Source organism: Felis catus, chromosome E2 (assembly GCF_018350175.1).
Source record: "Felis catus isolate Fca126 chromosome E2, F.catus_Fca126_mat1.0, whole genome shotgun sequence".
NCBI lineage: Eukaryota > Metazoa > Chordata > Mammalia > Carnivora > Felidae > Felis > Felis catus.
The window spans coordinates 32,166,595-32,183,932 of record NC_058382.1 but is presented as its reverse complement, the minus strand read 5'-3'; the positions used below and the strand labels follow the sequence as shown (position 1 = coordinate 32,183,932).

Genomic DNA, 17,338 nt, shown 5'->3' with positions numbered 1-17,338 from the left:
GCTTTGTTGTTTCTACCGAAGCGCCAGACAATAGCTGGCTCTCTTTGCCCCTCGGGTGCAGGACACCCCCCACCCCCACCCCCCACCCCAGCACTGGTCTGCCTCACCCTGCGGCCGCGGTCATGCTGTCATTCGCTCTCGCTGACTGTCAGAATAGAGATGGCAAGCCAAGCAGCTGGAAACACTGTTCTTAAAATCAAGCCACTGTCTCTTCCAAGAACGGGGGAGTGCCCTCAGTAGGGCCCTTAGAGTGTATTTTTTTCCCACTTGGGTTTCATATGTAATGCTAGAACAGGCTTTCTCAACCTCGGCATCACGGACGTCGTGGGCAAACGAATCCTTTGTTGTGGGAGCCTTCCAGGGCGTGACAGACACTTAGCAGCATCTCTGGCCTCCACCCACTAGGTGCCAGTAGCATCCCCCCAGTTGTGGCTACCAAAAATGTCTCCAGACATGGCAATGTCCCCTGGGGGACGAACCTCCCTCCCAGCCGAGAACAACCGAACTCCAGAAAGGAAAAGCGATCACGAGTTCTGTAGGAATATTATCGTTGGCATGAACAACACACATAATGTCCAATCATTTGCTCCTTAAAAGATGAGATCCCATGATGTTTATTTCCCTATTTTTTAAAAAGTAATAATCCCAACTATCATCTATGGAACGCTAGCCATTTCCCCGGCATCGAATGCTTGAATATATATCGTTATGTAGTCCTCAGGAAAGCCTGGAGAATTGAGTCAAATGACTCCCATTTAACAGACGAGGAAGCTGAGGTTTGCAGATGTTAAACCACTTGCCCCCAGCCCATCTGTTAATATGGCACAAAGGCGACCCAAGTCTGGGGGATTATGACAACAGTGCTTTTCACGCACGACAGCGCGTTCCCGGGAGTGAGGTCTTTGCCGCAAATACCTGTATCGTGCCCTTTACAGTTTCCCGTGTTTGATGAATCTCAGCCTCCAACTAGAGCCCCTAAAACGAGCTCTGAGAATCTGCCTCCTCTCCCGGCTGTTCAAGGGTCACCGGGCAACACAGCCGTGGGGGTGGGTTTGGGGTGGAGGGCGGCGGGTGTTGTGAATCCCAGGGTAAAGCATCGCTGAGCTCTCCAGACTGCCTTGCCTCTCTCCTGTCTTAGGCAGACGTCCCCGCCTCTCCAGGTGGCTGCTGCATGGGTTTACTCCCGCAAGATGCAGAAAGCTGAAAGAACAGCGCTGGGAATTATCTAGAAGCCCATGGACCCCAACAATGCTTGCCCTTTCTTTAGTCTCTATTAAGTGGATGGCATAACATGGCGACATCACTCTATCCTGGCCTGGCACCCAATGCTTTCAGTCTGGTGCTTTGGGTCACAAACCCCAGCCCTCTGCACAGCGAAGTGCCGAACCTCCGCAAAATAAATGCACATCCACATACATATGCAGGTTTCCATAGATTTTCAGGGGGGGTTCAAAGAACCCACCGAGACCTCCCTCCATAGATCCCACATTAGGAATCCACTTCCAGGCGAATTTTGCGAGCTCTCCAAGAATTTTGGCGAAACGCAGAACAGCACCTTCTTTACCACAGAAGAAACCCGCATTGAGACATACCGGGGCCGAATTCGTGGGAATGAGCAAGGACAATAAGCAGTGAGGGTGCGCCCGGGAGAGCAGGTGACATCTTCCCCTGGCCTGGCAATGTGCATTTAAGAAAGCTGACAGCTTGCGAGACCAGCCTGTGGCAGATGCGTCCCCAGCGTGCCCCTGGGACTGGCAGCTTCATTATTGCTGTTGTCAGTGTTTGTGGAGTGCGGACCCTGGGCGCCAGCCAGGCCTTTCCCAGGTAGAGATGTTCATTGTAACCTATTAATTCCCAGACGAAGACAGAGTCAAGATAGAGAGCTGGCGGCTCTTAATCCGGCCGCTGCACTTTCTGCTTTCACGCCTCCTTGTTTGTGGCTAAAGAGTGCCGACCTCTGTCCTGTCTGTTGTCATCTTAGCCCAGATTCTCCCTTCTCCTTTCGAATTAAAAACCTTCCCTTGAAGTCATGCATGTTCCTGGTTCTAAGAAGAATTCTGTGAGGCTCCCCCTTGCCTCCCCAGTTCCTATCCACGCACCCTAATCCTGCTCTCTAGAGGTGACCTTCAGTCCTTTCCGACATATGTTTGGGAACGTGTTTCCTTGTTTCTGAACAAGATGTTTGGAAGGCTTTTGTGTTTAGTTTTAAATCTCTGTATTGTCTGTTAACTTCCTACAGTAGAATATGAGGTGTTCTGGGTCTTCATGCGTTTCTCACCGCTGCCCCCCTCCAACACATATGCCTGGTAACATCAGGCTCACTTCCTGTCACCTTCCTCCCAATAGAGTTAGGCCACAATTTGATTTAGTTCAATATTCAGCCTTTTACCTTGTTATGATCATGTCAGTATTACCCTCAGCTGAGCCATTGATTATAATTACATCTCCTTCTTACAGAGTTTTTTGTTTTCCCTGGAGTTGCTAAGAGCCTTGTTTTCTAGCCACCTTTCAAGTAATTCACCTGCAGCCTCTCTATCAAAACTGTGACTCTTCTCTCAGCTTTTAAAATATGTCTGCTCTTTGGCCAGTCTGGGATTCTTCTAGAATCTAGGGATTCTTAGATTCTTCTTTTGGACTCTAACACCACCCCATTCTCCTACTCGGTCTGGACCGAGTCCACTAGATTGACTTCTTGGTATCTTTCTTCAACATCATCCCAGGAATCCCTTTACTCTTAAGTTAGGTTGGATCTCTGTTTCCTGGAGCTCTGTGCCTGTCTTTTGGTGGCATCATCTAGTAACTTCTGACTGTGGATTCATGAGATGCCTATTCCTTGAATCTGAAAATGCCTTTTTCCTAATCTCACCATCAAATGTTAAGGCTGCGAGTGAGCCCTTTCCAGAACATCATAAAAATCTCTTGTGGTTTCCCCTACCTCGTTGCTCCAGGGTATGTCCATATGCATAACATGGAGAAGCATGTTTTTGGAGTCACTAACTTTTTCAGATTCTCGGGAGCACGGAGTGTGCCTTCACAATCTATTTCTCACTATCCACTCAGAATTAACAACGACGTACCTTGTACGGCCCTTTACGATTTATCAAGTGTTTTCATGGTCATATCTCACGGTGGCAGACAATAGATACCACGAATCCTGTATCCGAGGAAGCTGAGACTAACTCGGAACCACACTGTTCATAAATGTCTAGGACACGGGGTTCTGACTACTGGTGAGTGCAAGATGGCGCAAAGAACCAGCAAAGCATGTGGCTTACGGCACCAGGAAAACGGAGACACCACAGAAATTTAAGTGTTGATGAGCTTAGCCGGAAATTTGCATTAAGAAATTTTTCCAATGAGCCATTTGTCGATCAGCATGTAAGTTTTGCATTCTTTGAGTTTATAAGTTTTTGAACTCTCCATGGTAGGTCAGGGGAGCACCATATATATTTTCAAGGTTTAGGAAACTCTAAAGGTCTCCGTCCGGTTTGTTTCAAGGTAGGTGATTTGCTCCCCCCACCAATCTCCCACCCACTCTACCTTGATTAAATGAAGTTAATTTCTATAATTATGCTACAATTTGGTCCATCCCAGGAAACTAACTCCTAGGCATTGATCAAAAATTTTGCAATAACGTTCTGTTGACTCAAGAGTTTCTCAGTCGGAAAGGAAGGAAAGCGTGTGATATCCAAATCACTAGGAGAGACTTTTCAGCCTATTCTCTCTCTCTCTCTCTCTCTGACAATTCCTCCTCATCCTTATTCCATTACCTTCTACCAATTTAGGGAGCCAGTGTTACTGATGTGGGAGGTGGAGAAAGGAAAATGAAAACAAGATTACGTTGACCAGGATCAGGGCATATGAACAATTTCTGTTTTCCAGGCAGAGGAAATACCAAGTACCAAGGTCCTGTGGCCCCTTGGAGGCTCCCATTCCCTCCACGCTCTGCTTTCCCAGGTAAGCACTAGCCAATTTTTTTTTTAATTTTTTTTTCAACGTTTTTTATTTATTTTGGGGACAGAGAGAGACAGAGCATGAACGGGGGAGGGGCAGAGAGAGAGAGGGAGACACAGAATCGGAAACAGGCTCCAGGCTCCGAGCCGTCAGCCCAGAGTCCGACGCGGGGCTCGAACTCCCGGACCGCGAGATCGTGACCTGGCCGAAGTCGGACGCCTAACCGAATGCGCCACCCAGGCGCCCCTCCGATTTTTAAAAGTAATCTCTGATAAAGTACTCTGGATTAATGTGGCTTAAATATAGCTCGAAAACTTGTTTTAGAGTCTGTACCTTAATCCAAAGAGAGAAGAGAAGTAATAGAATTTCTGATATTGGCAGGCAGGGGACTTCTGTATGTTTCAACATGGTGAAACCCCCACCTGGAGAAGCAGCAAAACACAACGGAAACAGGGAAGGATCTTTCCTTAAACACAGCCTGCGTAAAATTAAATGTATACAAGTGCACGTATGGGCCAGGGCTTTGGATTGCAAACACAGAAGGGGACACTATCCGCTGAAGTAGAAAGGGGAATTTATTCGGAGTTTACCAGAGTGCGTAGAATTGATATTCAAAATGGTAACTCACAGGACAGACCCCTGTCCAGTCAGAAGGGAGTCCCTGGTGGCCCCCTGCTGTTCTGAGAGTTGACCCTTAGGTTTCTGGGCCATGGGGACCCGTGAGCAGACTCCAAGGGCGGGGCTCACGCAGAGCCACGGCGGCCCGGAGACGCAACTGAGAAGCTTGGGGCTGTGGGCCCCCCACTGAAGGAGCGGAAGGTCTTTAACCTAACCAAGGACAAACAGGCTTTAGATGCTGGTATCTAGTGTTCGCTAGAACGAATGTCTAATGTCGAGACAAAGATGCTTCTCTGTAAGCTGGTCTCTCCGTTTCTCCTCCTCTCCCTCCTCTAGAGACTAACTCTGCAAACAAGCCATTGCCATCGCCGCCGCCGTCGTCACCAAAAAAGACCTTGAGAAACCACTAGGTGATCGGCGATGTGTTGCCCAGCCCAAGGTCACCTTGGATTTTCATCACGACTGCCATGCTTTTCTTCTCATTAAAATATTTGACAAGGAGTCTTTGCATGGATGAGCAGGTCCAAGCACCCCAGCCCCACACTGTTCTCACAAAGATGTTGCACTGTCATAGTAACTAATTGTGCTGCCACCTGCAAATCAATATCTGTGTTACACACACATTGACACTGAAATCTGGTGTTTGTACAGGTACCATGCTGCAGATTCTGCATGACTTCTTGATGAAATAACGTACATTTCCTTCCCTTTAGGGTACTTACGAGTGACTTAAAAAGTAGGGTTTATGTCTTTATTTATTTCTGGGTCTCTGCCACACCTGGCCAAGAGCTGTTTGATCACAGCGGATAGCTGAAAATGCTTATTGGATCGGACAGTGGTGTTGGAATTGCAAGAAGATGAATACGTCCCAAGACTAAGAAGTTGTATACAGGAGGAGGTTAGTGTTACAGGTGAGAAAACGAATGGTCCGGGTATGCCTGGGACTGAGGCGGTGCCCAGGGCACAGGACTTCCAGGACCAAAACTACAAAGTCACACGCTGGGACACGAGATGACATCCTGAAGTCGAATCCCGGTTCCATCACTTATCAACTACAGGACCCCGTTTTTAATTTGCGAAAGGCAAATAACAACACGCTTGTTCCAACGGGCTTTGGAAATCAATACACTAATACGTATAAAGCACTTAGGACTATCCAAGATCATAGTATACACACTGGGTATATACGTGTACAAAACTATCTATTACTATTGGTTGACAAATAGTAAATTATTACAATGATGCCTCACCAGAACGTCTCCTATCAGAGCCCAGAAGATGCTTCTGTGAATATTTTTTCTCAGCATTTATAAGCCTTTTCAAAATACTGCATTTTACAAAACTTACCACAGTACAGCTTTTGTTCCAAAACAATATTTCGAAACAGAACGCACCAACCTTTGCAGATAGGAGCAAATAACAAGTCCAATTGGAAATCCCTTTGTATAATGTTACAACGTAACAGACTGAAACATTTGTAGGTAGAGGCAAGTGTTTTGAGATGAGCTATGTGATTCTACTTTTTAGACAGCAGTTGTAGTATCTGACCCTCTCCCTCCAAACACACACACACACACACACACACACACACCCCAACAGGGTAACACACTATCAATTGTTTTTGTACTAGGAACTTGAGGATTCCCCAAAATCATCCAAAGGAAAAGAAAGGGAAAGGGGGGAGGTGCTGGAAGAGTCTCTTCTACCTAAATAGGTACCATCGAAAGGCCACTGCAGCGCCGCACTCTTTGTTTCTCCCTTCTCTCGATGGAAGTGTTCCTTACCCCCAACTTCATGGACAAGCTTAAATCAACATGTAAATATTTTGCCCTCACTAGGACCGGATTTCTTCATCCGAGTACCCAGAAGTCTTTGGTCCGCACGTGGAAGACCACAGACGCCTTACCATCTTACAGGAAAACCAGGGCATGTCCGGAAAACTACCCCATGAAGGAATCATCAGGGTCTGTCGAGCAAAGGCTGGCGGGATCTCGGGCCTAGCGTTTCCCTGAGCCGCTGCGGCCCGCGGGCTGTTAGCCTGGACTAGCCTTTAAGTGGGTCGCAGCTACGTGAGCTCAGGTCACTGGGAGGAAAAGAAGAAATGTGGTCAGTGGCCTGGCTGTTTTGCCTGTGTTGTCAAGCATGTCGGTGTTGGAGGATGTCTGTGTGACTGAGTTCTGACCTGTTATACAGGCCTGAACCCTTTTTCTTCTTCCTCGGGCCATCAGATCCACTCAGGGTGAGTTACACGCCGAACTGTAAGGGAGCTGTAGGGTTTTCATTCAAGGGCAGAAGGCTGGGCGGAAAAAGCACAGACCCGTGCTGGGTGCCTCACCCTGGGAGGGTGTTGTCTAACGAGACGATGACCTAAGTCTTTAAATTCTTTCCACTGTGCAGCTAAAGGTGATCGCAAACTTGCTTATAAAATCCGGAAAAGACTACAACAAAGGGATACCATCCAAGGTTGCGTAGCATAGACGACGGTGTCGGTTCTCGAACTTGGCGATAGCCCAGGAGGCTTTGAAAAATCCTGTTGTCCAGGCCGCATCCCGGACCAACTAAATCAGAACCTCCAGAGATGGGATCCGGGCCACAGTTAACAGCAAAGCTCCCCAGGTGACTCCTAAGTGCAACCAAGCTTGAAAGCTGTTGGCACAGAGCAGTGCTTGGCAAACTGTGAGGGCACAAACACAGCCCGTGAGGATCTTGCTGGAAGGCCAGTTCGAATTCAGAGAGTCTGTGCCGGCCCCTCAGCTGCTGCCTTTCTTACTGGCTCCCGAGCGAGGCTGATGTCACTGGTCCAGGGACCTCACTTTGAGTAGCGAGAGCGTAATGTGTCGAGAAGAAAACTTAATGTGAGGAAATCTCCGAATGTTTGCTCTGGCGTCTTTTGGCTGTAGGATTATCAACCAGCCTCGTTTTCGGGGACTCTCCCGGGTGTGGCATTTGAAAGTCCCATGTCCTGGCCGAACCGAGACCGTACGTGCGTGATCCTGGGAAGTCCGATAAAGCCTTTGAGCCTGGTGAGGTCGCTGTGCGAAGTGATGTGTGTGCGGATGTCTGCCGAAGTAACCCGGCACAGAGGAGGAGTCCAAAAAGTGTTTGATAGTTGAAAGACAAGATAATCGTTTGCAAACTCAAAAGGTGAGCTACCCCTTTATATCAGAATGGCTAATCAGAAAATGCCAGCGTTGTCCAGAATGTGGAGAAGTGGGGACTCTCACGCACTGTGGATAGAGGTCCAATTGGTGGAACCACTTAGAAAAAACTGCTCAGCACAATGTACTCACCCCAAGCATATGGACCCCCTATGGCCCAGAGGTTTCCATCCTAGGCCTTATGTACCCAAGAGAAATGCATGAATGATGTTCACCAAAAGATACAGGGAGCAGCTTTATTTATGATAGTAAGAAATTAGAAACAACTCCAGGGGCGCCTGGGTGGCTCAGTCGGTTAAACGTCCGACTTCAGCTCAGGTCACGATCTCGCGGTCCGCGAGTTCAAGCCCCACGTCGGGCTCTGGGCTGATGGCTCAGAGCCTGGAGCCTGCTTCCGATTCTGTGTCTCCCTCTCTCTCTGCCCCTCCCCTGTTCATGCTGTGTCTCTCTCTGTCTCAAAAATAAATAAATGTTAAAAAAAAAAAAAGAAACAACTCCAAATTCTGTCAGTTAGTTGGTATAGAAATGGTAATATAGTCATAAAATGGAACATACGAGAAAAATCAATGAATTATCATTACCCCCAGCAATATGGACGAATCTCACAAACGACAGAAGCAAAAGAAGTTAATACAAAAGATGTTCCGTAGAATTTCATTTATATAAAGTGAATAGAGGGTTTCATATAGCTATACAAAAATTCATGTAGGGTTTCATTTAAATAAAGTTAAAAAAAAAAAAAACAAGCCCAACCTATTCTATCATATTAGAAGTCAGCATAATGGTTTCTACTGGAAGGGTCTCTGAGGTCCCGGCAATGTTCTATGGGCCGCAGGTGTTGGTTACATCGGGCTGTTCACTTTGGGGAAAATTCACCTAACCGTACAATAGGATCTGTGCACGTGTCTGTATAAATAATATACTTTATCACAAAGTTTCAAAAAAGACCAAAAGGTAGGAAAACAAACATACGGGATTTATTAGCGTTCACAGATGACACTACCTGGAAGCTTCAATGAGCCCAAAAGATTGTAGACAAACTGCAAATGAGACGCCTTAATGGTTTCTGGGAGACGAGGAGCCTAAGCATTTCAGTGGGCATCTTTCTCCTCTGAGCCGTCTCCACCGGATTTCCGTCCCAAACGTGCAGCGGGCCGGACTGTCTGCAAGGCCAACGGGTGTTACAGTCCCTCTGTCCTACGCTTCTAACTAGGGGACCTTCTCTTCTTCTCGTCTCTGCAAAGAAAGTCCAAACCTGACCCGGCACAGAGTGAGGTAACGAAATCAGGCGGAGTCATTTACAATATCGAATGAGGCTAACACATCCAGAACCTGCCCGGCCCTCGGTCCTGTTTCTTTGGAAGGCTCGGCAGAGAAAAGGCACCCATACTGCATTGGAGGGGCATCGATTTTTCAGATAAGAGCCAGGCAGCCCCCCTTGGCGGGTTGGCTCTGGGAGGATCCCCCTGCCATCCTTACAACGAGTTTACAACCCCCCTGCTTTCTCAACTGCGGAACTGAAATGTAGACAGCCTCAGTCGATAATAGCCAGAGCTGCTGGGCATTCAACACAGCGGCCACCACGAGCCCGGCACAAAGTCACATCCGCTCTCCCACTTCCCTCAGAGGCAAATCCCGAGTCTTCCCGGGGGGGCCCCCGGGGCCCCTCCTGATCTCCTCTCTTGCCTCGCCCCTCACATCTCCCAATTCTTGTCCTCTCTTGTTCCCTCCAGCCACCTTGGTCCCCTTGCTGCGGAAACTCCAGGCACGCTCCTACCTTGGGGCTCCGCGCTGCCTGCCCCCCCCTCTTGGAATACCCCCCACTCCACCATGTCCTATTGGCTTAACTCACCGCACCCTCCAAATCTGGGCTTACGTGCCCCCCACTACCGCTGCTCTTGAAGTCCCCTCCGCCCTGACCTGCTTTCTTTCCTCCATACCACTTCTCCCTAACTTCCGTGGGACTATCTCATTCTTTCGGGCACGGCCTCTTTCCGCCCGAGAATATTAGGTCTAGGAGGTCGAAGGTTCTGCCGTCGTTCCGTCTTGTTCGCCAGTGTGTCCCACCCACCCACCCAAGCCGGTCTGGTGCCTCCCGGGTGCTCACCGAATCACCTTCGAATATCCAACGGCGAAAATGTGTTGGGTGCCGAGTGCGCGTTCACATTAGGCCGAACACGGTAGTACTTGCCCATCGGTGAGGAAGATCGATTGCTGACCCCATTCGCCAGGGAAACTGAAGTAGAGACAGGTGGATCAGCCCGTCCAGGGTCGCACAGCTAGTCAGCGCTGAAGCCAAGAGTCAAACCCAAGCGCTCAAGTCCCGGAACCACACCAACGACACCGAAACAAGGGATCGTCTAGGACGGGGGTGGGGGTGGGGGCGGGGGGGGGACGCTCTCAGCAGGCAAGTTTCGCCCGCGGTAGACAGCAACCTGCCGCTCCCACGTGCACTCTGCTGGGCAGCTGCACCCCAAGTCCCTCCACGGAATCGTTCCCTCTTCCACCTTGCAGTCCGTGGGACTCGGTTCCTGAGCAAGGGTGAAGCGCGTGAGGCCAGAAAGCCGATCGGCAGGCGGTGTGCCTTGGGTCTTGGTGATTGGCTCGGGGGTGGTCACGTGACCCGACCCGCGCGGAGAAGGCTGGGCCAGGACGGTTTCACCTCCGCAGGAAGGCGAGGCTGGGAAGCCGTTGGCACCGCCTCGGGAGCTTGCGGGGGGGACGAGGCTGTGCGGGAAGAGGGTTAACGCTAAGGGTGTTGAGTCGGTGAACAGTGGGAGAGGCCCTGGGGCTGCCCACTAGGCTTGTCTGAAGCCTTGAGATGCTCCTTCCTCGCTCCACCATCGCCTGTGGGTAATGGCCCTCCTTCCGTGGTGACCCAGTGAGCAGAACACGTCCCCTTCCTTTGACGTTCTTTTCTTTTCCCTTTCTCTCTCTCTCTCTCTCCCTTTTTCTCTTTCCTTCTTTCTTTCCTTTCGGCCTCACCTCGCTTTCTTTTTCTTTCCTCTTTCCTTCCTTGCTCTCTTTCCCCTGTTCTTTCTTTTCTGTCTTCCAACCTGTCTCCCTTTTCCTCCCTTTCTTTTCTTTTCTCCTCCTTCTCTCTCCTCTCCTCTGTCCTTTCCTCCTCTCTTCTCGTTTCTTTTTTCTTCTTTTCCTCCCACTCCCTCTTTCCCTGCCTGCCTTCCCTCCCTCACATTAACTGCGTGGTGGCACCAGGTACCCAAAACGATCCTACACTGAAATATTTTCGCCCATTTTATTTTTACAGCAACCGTCTTAGGTGGAAATCTCCCATATTCCCATTCACAGGCTGGGAAGCACGCCCAGGGTCGCCCCGTAGGTAAATGACAGAGCCAGGTTTCAAACCCAGGCATTCTGAGCCCAGCCCGTCAACTCTTAATGACCAGGGGTACACTGCCTCCCTTCTGGAGCGCAGGGTTATGTGTTGGGCAGGCCAGAGTGAACAGAAGAAAGGGTGACCGCAAAGTCAGCCAAGTGTGAATACAGGTAGCGGAGCAAGGGGCAGACCAGCACCGTTTTTAAGAACAAAGCTTTGCGTGCAGGTCCGTTCCGGTTTGAGTTCTGCCTCTTCCATAGACCCGTCGTGTGAACTTGGCACGTTGATTAACTTCTCTGAGCTCTTGGAGTGTGGTCAGTGTAGATCAGTGCCTATTAGCCCTCTTGAAATCGAGTTGTCCGGTTTAACTGAAAAAGTGGATGCCAAGTGTTACTCTACAGTTTGGCACACAAGTGAAAGCTGCTACGATCCTAACGGATTGTAAATAATCACTATGAATAGTCTCCTTACTAGGGACCCTGGACACCGTCCGTCTTAGCCTCGGTTGCCCCGAAGACAGACGGCAAGAGTGTTTTCTCCCTTGTGACCTTAGCCGGCAGTCCCCAGTCGAGCTTCCCTTTTGGAACTGAGGACTGCTTATATGCGACTGAAAAAAAAAAATCCATTTAAACGAGGCCAAATGAATTTTGTCAACTTCAGAAGAAACAAGGACGATGCGCAGCCTTCAGGATGTGACTGTGTTTAAAGAGATGTTCTCCGACATACAGACACGGCCCAGTGAGGGGTGAATTAGTCTGAGTCCTTCCTGGGTGATATCAAGCAGACAGTTCTTTCAGAATTAGCCATCTGGCCTCCTCAAGCGCCGGTGTTGTGCCACAGGGTGTAGACCTTCGCAAGCAGGCGTGTAGCGTACAAATAGGAAACGTCTCCCGGATCGCGCATTAACACAGCCACGGAAAATGGCATTTTAATAAATGTGTTCTCCAAATGGAGGCAGTTGGAGTGCAGACTTTCTTTTCTACCCCGAGAGAAACAGAATGTTTTGGCTACGCACAAACCACGCCGGGAATACTTCCTAAATACGCATGTTTTCTGCGTGTCAGTTTCACTGCATGTTGCAGATCATTTTCGAGACTCCTTGGGGATAATAGCTCCAAAAAAAACATGATTCTCTTCGACTTGAGCGAGCAGAAGTCACGATACCTGTTTCGCATTTGGGGGTTTGCGGCCGGCCTCTCCCTTCCCCACCCCCACCCCCGCCCCGTTTCTTCCCCACTTCCCAGAACTGTTCAGTTGTATTTACTTGCCGGGAACAGCAATAGTTCTGTGCATCAGCGCTGACCAGAAGATATTTGAAGTTAAAGCGCTTTGCCAGTTTCTATTTTCTTCACAGCATTCCTTCCCACTTCTACTTTGACTGAAAAAAGAAGAAAAGCCCTGACTTAAGAAAACTTGGTCTGTTTAGAACAGACTGGCTCCAGCTACGCCTTCCTGTGCTCCCGGAGACAGAAGGAGGAGTGGAGGCGAGAGGGCCTAGAAGATTCCAGGAGGTGGGGGGGGGGGGGTTTGCCAGGAGAGGGCAAGGGTGAATGGGGCCTTCCCCGCGGGGAACATTCAATAACTCTCTTACCTTTTATGCTGTAGGACAGGAGCTCATTTGCTCGATTTGGGGTGACAGCAGCCTTTTTTGTTACCGCGTAGCTGGAGTTTTAAGTAAGTGCCGCTCGCAGAGGCCGAAGGCAGCATCCGTTATCTTAGCCGTGGGAGGGCATGGAAATTGGAGGCGGTTTGGCAAGGCAGCATAGATCCAGGGTTTGTGAGGGCCGACCCAGCCAGGGAGGAAGGAATGCACAGTTTCCCTTTGACGGTGTGATTTCCTGCTTCTCGTTGGAGAGAGCTTGTCTGGACCCCGTGCAGAAGCAAACTCCGCATCAATTACTTGAAAGGAAACCAACCCTACTCCTGAAAGGTTTGGCAGCAGAAATCTTCATTGTTGAGAACGGGGAAGAAAAAAAAAAAAAAAAAGCCTAATGAACTCCCCTCTCTTCGGTATTTTCCAAGGCCTCTTATGTTTGGTGGCTGCCTCTATTTTTTTTTTTCTTTTTTCCACAGAGTTCTTAGGGACGCTCATTAGCCCCTCAATAAATGCTACTTGAAGGGCTTGTAACTTTGTCGTTAAATCTTCACTCCGAGCTGAATTAAGGTTGTAGCCGAGAAATGCCCTCCCCACACCCCCCAGCAAGCTTCTTTACGGTTACCAAAAAGGCAAGAAAATAGATTTGCGGAGGATTTTCGGTACTCATTTACGTTCCTCGCTGTCATGTAGTGATTAATTCGGGGCCACTTAAGTTTTTCTAACTTTCATCCATAATGGGCACGTTGACATTTTTATTTGAATCTCTTTACACCATCCAAAATAATCTCCTTCAGCAATAGAAACTGCCGGTTAATTGCCACGGACCAGCTGTTACCGCCTCCCAGCCGACAGCCCCTTTCAGGATGGTTCTGAGCTCGGTGCCCGTGGAACGCACAGGCCGGCGACAGTAGCGTGTCAGGTGGATTGATTGAATGGCCCCCTTGTTCCTGACTGGCTGTGTCTACACTGGTATCGGGGCCAAACAAAGCCCTTCGCGTCTAAATATAGCATTTTCTTTGGCCCTGGGCCCTCACTGTCTTGTTTTTCCATTCTTCCCCGCTCTAAAACAAACACAAGAGAGCCCCCACTTGAACATGACTTATTTTTACCCAGATTTGCATATTCCATGGGTCAGCCTGCATCCTGGAACTAGAACTTCATGCACAATTAATTTGATTTTCTGGTTAATTGAAGGCTAACCAGAAAAAAAAAAAAAAACTGCTTTGGAAATTCACCCCTGCTGCAGAGTCTTCTGCAAACGTGGCCAGAGGCTTTCGGAGAAGGAGAGTCTCAGAAGAGAGGAGTGGGCATCCGTGTGCACACATCCCTAGTCGGTGGAAGGCAGTGTCTAAGGATCCGGCCACGCTCTCCAGAATTGACATCTTGCACAGCAACCCCTTCCAGTTTTGAATGGTTTTTCAAAATTGTTCTTTAGGTGTTTCCTCCTTGTGTTTCCTGCCTTGATATTTAGTGAATGTTTTGGTGTTGTTGTTGTTGTTGTTTCTTGATCATGGCCTCCAGGACCCCACGTTGGCCATTGGCCTGTGGCTGTGGGGTTCCTGAGCCACGGACATGTGCAAGGTGACTGTCTCAGAACCATGGGTCTTCGGCAGACATCACAGATTCTCCAAACTGTTTTCTTATCTTCGGTTCCTCTCCAAGGGTGGCCTGAGTGAAACAGTTCCAGATATTTGGAATTGAGTTAGATAAGGTTCTGTTCATCAGTTCTGTGTCTTAGGGCACTGGGAGACTAGCCCTTACAGAACGTTGATCTGACTCGAAGCCAAAAAAAAAAAAAGAAAGAAAGAAAACCAGGAAAGGAAGAAAGAAAAATGACTAATTTAAAATGATCTAGGGCGCCTGGGTGGCTCAGCCGGTTAAGCATCTAACTCGTGGTTTCAGCTCAGGCCATGATCTCGCCTTTCGTGGGTTCGAGCCCCACATCGGGCTCTGTGATGACCGTGTGGAGCTTGCTAGGGATTCGCTGTCTCTCTCTCTCTCTGCCCCTCCCCTACTCACTCGCTCTGTCTCTCTCTCTCTCCCAAAAATAAATAAACTTAAAAAAAAATGATCTAGCTACCAGATTTTGATCATCAAAGTAATATGTACTATAGAGTAAGTTCAACCAATACAGAAAAGTAAAAGAAAGTGGAAGCCCCTCAAAAGTCTTGCAGAAATAAATATTTTACCATTAAAAAAAAAAAAAAAAGTATGTGGCCCAGGCCCAAGTGGAGGGCGGCATGGCTCTGAATCGAGATGTGATTACTGGACAGGCTTCTGCAGCGTAGGCCTCTTAGTTCAACCTGCCACCCACTTCCTCTGACTTCAAGCATCAATAGAAACACCACCCAGCCTGCCAGTTCTTCTGGAAGACCCAATGGAGAACAAGGTCATTCAGGGACATCTAAGGAGAATGATAGCCATACCCTGTCTAGCCCCAGAGCTCTGTCTTTGGACCACGCCGTCACCAGAAAGCGGCTCATTTGTGCTGTGTTTATTTAGCCCACGGTAAGGAGCGACATAGCATGCCCGGTCAATCATCTGCCTTCTTTGTCCAGCCTCCGTGCGGCCTTGAATCCTTCTCACGACGGGGTTCTGCGAACTCGCCACCGAACAACCCGAGCGGGCACTAGGCAGGCACCCGCCGTTCCCACTTTTTTACTCTGGCTCTGGGAATTTTGCAACTGTGCTTGCTCTCGCGGGAACATTGAACTTCTCGGTTCTCGTTGCCCCCTTTCGAAGGGCCCTGAGCATAAAGCTTATTTTCAGATGAAGCATCTGGAAACTGTTTCTCCCCTCTGGAGAACTGTGTGTTCCAGGGAAGTGAGGCGGTGTCGTTGGCCATCATTCCCCTTTCACTCTTGCTGCCGGGAGGCTCTGAGTCTGAGATCTGGAAGTTCAGCGATAGCAAATACAATGGGCCTTATAATTGCCCCGTTTGCAACCTTCTTTTTTCTTGGTCAGAGTTGCTGCCAGCACGTGTGTGTGTTTCGTTGTGAACCGTGTCCTACCAAAGAGGCAGAGGAAGAAACAAACAAACAAACACCCAAATTAAAAACTCACGCAGCCAATCTAGTGTCTTCTAAATCCAAGCCGCCAGTCTGAGAGCTCTTTCTGTGTTCCTTCTGCTTAAAAACTTAACGCCCATGCCTTTGCACTCTAGGAAGAAAAATTGGCTGCCAGGACAATGTAATTGGACAGAGGAAATAAAATCGGATTGATGGCCTGGATACAGGAGGTCTTTATTTTCGGCCCTTTGTGAAGGTGGCTGTGGCCCATTTTATTAAAAAAATTTTTTTTTTCAACGTTTATTTATTTTTGGGACAGAGAGAGACAGAGCATGAACAGGGGAGGGGCAGAGAGAGAGGGAGACACAGAATCAGAAGCAGGCTCCAGGCTCTGAGCCATCAGCCCAGAGCCTGACGCGGGGCTCGAACTTAGAGACTGCGAGATCGTGACCTGGCTGAAGTCGGACGCTTAACCGACTGCGCCACCCAGGCGCCCCGGCTGTGGCCCATTTTACAGACAAGCAAGGGCAGACGTGAAGAGGACCCAGCTCCTAGGGGCCACCAGAGTACGCCTGAGTGGCTCGTCCCTCCAGAGTCCTGCCTCCGGGCCACTGTGGCTTGTCATCACAAGTGCTTCTGTACTCCCTGGTCATCTCCAATGCCGCCGATGAGCGAGCTCCATTTTCTGCCATGTTTCCCACTCCGAGTGGCCCCGACTTTGGGAAAAGCATGAGATCTCTAGAAGAAGGAAGGAACCTCAGACACTTGGCTTCCGAAGGGCACCTCCCACCCCCCACCCCAATATGGAGGAGCGATTTGAATACACAAAATTCGAAAAGCATACACAGAATGGTTGTTTAAAATTCACAGCTGTCAACATCAAGTGTTCGGTGTGAGAGAAAGAATGTACGAAACATCAGGTTAACAAAATAGCCGCGGACGGATGGGGTTCGTGGCGGGGACCAGGCTGGCATTGTCTGCGCCGGGTCGCAGAGGCTCATTTGCATTTCAGAACAAAGGTTCCCTGTTGGAGACCCTTTCTCTCCACCCTCCTCCCCAAAAAGGCGCCTCACCATCCGCACTGAGGATCGCCCGGCCTCGTCCCCTCACCCGAAACCTACAGGAACGAACACAAATCTGTTATTTTAACACAACGTGGGCACAAAGTGATGTTTTCACTCCGAATAAAGCCCGGGGAAGCCAAAGAATGGGGCCTTTTATTTGCAGGAGATACTCAAAGGAAGCGGGATTGAACTGTAGGCCAGGGGAGATGAATAAAGTTGTTAGAGATTTTGCAGCCTGTGGTCTGGGAGCCCCACTGTAAGCACCCCCCCCCCAGACTGGCAGCTTGAAGCACTTTGCATCAGAATGCATAATTGCGTCTGTTAATGACATTGTTAGCTTAGCTCTCCAACATACAATGCATTCACTTCTCCCCCCCACCCCTACCCCGCCCCAACTTTTCCTACTGCCTGGGAGAGGACTTTTTTTTTTTTTTTAATTTAATAAACGTGATTGACAACAGAACATGTAGATTTGCTTTCTTTCCGTACGACTGTAGTTTTGAGCGCAGAGCGCGCGCGTGCCTCTTGCTGCTGCGGCTGGTGGCCGCCAGTTAACAATTGCGTTCATTCCACAAATCCTGAAGGCCCTGTCTTCCGAGACT

At 49.2% G+C, this 17,338-nt stretch overlaps 3 long non-coding RNA genes across 6 annotated transcripts; 2 read left to right on the top strand and 1 right to left on the bottom strand.

The window, feature by feature from the left end:
* Positions 1-3,725: 3,725 nt before the first annotated feature.
* LOC123382281 lies at positions 3,726-8,112 on the top strand. Its single transcript, XR_006590425.1, has 3 exons — positions 3,726-3,957; positions 4,909-6,811; positions 6,970-8,112. It is a non-coding gene; the product is annotated as an uncharacterized LOC123382281 (long non-coding RNA).
* An 11-nt stretch (positions 8,113-8,123) lies between these two features.
* Positions 8,124-14,818, bottom strand: LOC109494872. 4 transcript variants are annotated; one of them, XR_002149982.3, is made up of 3 exons: positions 9,838-10,374; positions 8,734-8,966; positions 8,124-8,180 (listed from the first exon to the last, which is right to left on the bottom strand). It is a non-coding gene; the product is annotated as an uncharacterized LOC109494872 (long non-coding RNA). The 4 variants fall into 4 exon arrangements; XR_006590424.1 differs by lacking the exon at positions 8,124-8,180 and adding an exon at positions 12,659-14,818 and having other exon boundaries at positions 8,638-8,966; positions 9,838-10,019; XR_002149981.3 differs by lacking the exon at positions 8,124-8,180 and having other exon boundaries at positions 8,638-8,966.
* Positions 10,390-12,020, top strand: LOC109494871. Its single transcript, XR_002149980.3, has 2 exons — positions 10,390-10,583; positions 11,542-12,020. It is a non-coding gene; the product is annotated as an uncharacterized LOC109494871 (long non-coding RNA).
* Positions 14,819-17,338: the final 2,520 nt, after the last annotated feature.